The sequence below is a fragment of the Canis lupus genome, unplaced genomic scaffold, assembly GCF_048164855.1.
Source record: "Canis lupus baileyi unplaced genomic scaffold, mCanLup2.hap1 Scaffold_314, whole genome shotgun sequence".
NCBI lineage: Eukaryota > Metazoa > Chordata > Mammalia > Carnivora > Canidae > Canis > Canis lupus.
The window spans coordinates 2,852-5,000 of NW_027326542.1; the positions used below are offsets into that span (position 1 = coordinate 2,852).

At 57.2% G+C, this 2,149-nt stretch overlaps 1 pseudogene; it reads left to right on the plus strand.

Moving 5' to 3' along the window:
* Window positions 1–335: 335 nt before the first annotated feature.
* Window positions 336–1,413, plus strand: LOC140629869 (NHP2-like protein 1 pseudogene; annotated as a pseudogene).
* The last annotated feature ends 736 nt before the right edge of the window (window positions 1,414–2,149 follow it).

Genomic DNA, 2,149 nt, shown 5'->3' on the forward strand with positions numbered 1-2,149 from the left:
AAGTTCCAGGTCACCAAAGATTTGGGAAGCTATTGTAAAAGTTTAACCTATAGACTTTTATTTATTTATTTATTTATTTATTTATGATAGTCGGGGGGGGGGAGAGAGAGAGAGAGAGAGAGAGAGAGAGAGAGAGAGAGAAAGAGAGGCAGAGACATAGGCAGAGAGAGAAGCAGGCTCCATGCACCGGGAGCCCGACGTGGGACTCGATCCCGGGTCTCCAGGATCGCGCCCTGGGCCAAGGGCAGGCGCCAAACCGCTGCGCCACGCAGGGATTCCCCCCTTTTTTCTTTTTTTTCTTTTTCTTTTTTTTTAACCTGCTTGCTCGTCACAAGGAAAAGTACACGAGACGGACAAAATCGATCATTTGAAGTAGTTTCCGTGGACAAATCCTCAGAGGCACAACTCCACTAATCCGTTGAGTTCACAGCAAAGTTGAGTACGCCCGTCCCTCGGGGCCTGGACCCTCCGGCATGGGCATGGCATCCGGGTGGGTCCCGGTGGAACAAGGGGATAAGTAGTTCTCCTTTTCTTTTCTGTGCCTGTGGGTCTAAGAAGACACCACACGTGTCTTGTTTCTTTGTAATGAGGTGGCGGAAGGGTCTATCTCGATCACCACCATTCCAGGCCCACAAACTGTGACGGGAGCACAGCACATCCCACCGCCCACCCCAACGGCGGCGGAGGCGGGGGCGCGTGGGGACAAAACCGGTTATCCGTATGAAGTGTGACGGTGATAGGTAGCTCCCAGGACACGTCTTTTTACAGGAAACCCACAGGGACCGCGGATACGCAGAGATGACTGAGGCTGATGTGAATCCGAAGGCCTACCCCCTGGCAGATGCCCACCTCCCCAAGAAACTCCTGGACGCGTGTTCAGCAGTCCCGTAACTACAAGCAGCTTCGGAAAGGAGCCCACGAAGCCGCCAAAACCCTCTGTGGAGAGGCATCTCTGAGTTCATCCTGATGGCTGGCTGCAGACGCCGAGCCCCTGGAGATCATCCCGCACCGTCCGCCGCCCGCCTGCCTGCCTGCCGCGTGAAGAGAAGAACGTGCCCTACGTGTTCGTGCGCTCCAAGCAGGCCCTCGGGCGGGCCTGCGGGGTGTCCGGGCCTGTCCTCGCCTGTCCCGTCACCATCCAAGGAGGCTCGCAGCCAAAGCCGCAGATCCAGTCCATTCAGCAGTCCATCGAAAGGCTCTTCGTGGAAACCGCTGGCCTCTGTCCCACCCCTCACGGAGCCCAGCCCTCCCCCCTGGGGTTGTGTCTACCGTCTGCGTTCGCATGTAGTTTCTCCAGCTGCCTTCTCTCGTTCTTTTTTTTTTTTTTTTAAATTTTTATTTATTTATGATAGTCACAGAGAGAGAGAGAGGCAGAGACACAGGCAGAGGGAGAAGCAGGCTCCCCGCAGGGAACCCGATGCGGGCACACGAGCCCAGGGTACCCCTTCCACCTCCCCAACCCCCGCCCCGCATCCAGCCCCGAGAGGAAGGCAGCCGCCCAACCACTGAGCCACCCAGGCGTCCGTCCCTCTTTTCCTTTCTCTTATCCGTCAACCTTCCAGCCTTCCGCCTCCACCTCCGCCTGTTCCTTCATCTCGGTTTCGTCCTGGAAAACAGGCTTTGTCCGTGGTTGCCTCCCTCTCAGCCCTCTGAAAGAGGTGGAGTGGGTTGGGCATCAGTTCTGGTGCTCGTGCGTGCGTGTGGACTTGGGATTTCCGGCGTCCGCCTGCCTGGCCTGCTTTCCCCGTCTTCTTCATGATTTGGACTCAAGGGAAGTGGCGGGGGGTTGGGGGGGGGAGATCGGGTCCTTATTTCTCTGGACCACCTCTTGGGTCCCATCCCACGAGGCATCTTTCTGATGGGGTGACCTAGAAGTCCGAACGTAGGGAGGAGAGAGAGAGAGAGAGAGAGAGAGAGAGAGAGAGAGAGGAGAGAGGAGAGAGGAAGGGGCAGAGACCTAGGCAGAGGGAGAAGAAGCAGGCTCCACGCAAGGACACAAACAAACCTTCCAAAAAAAGAGAAGGAAAAAAAAGGTAAACTTGCGGCAACGGCCCGGCCGCTCGGGGGTCGAGCTCCGCCTTCAGCCCAGGGCGTGGTCCTGGAGACGCGGGCTCAGAGTCCCAGGTCAGGCGCTCTGGATGGAGCCTGC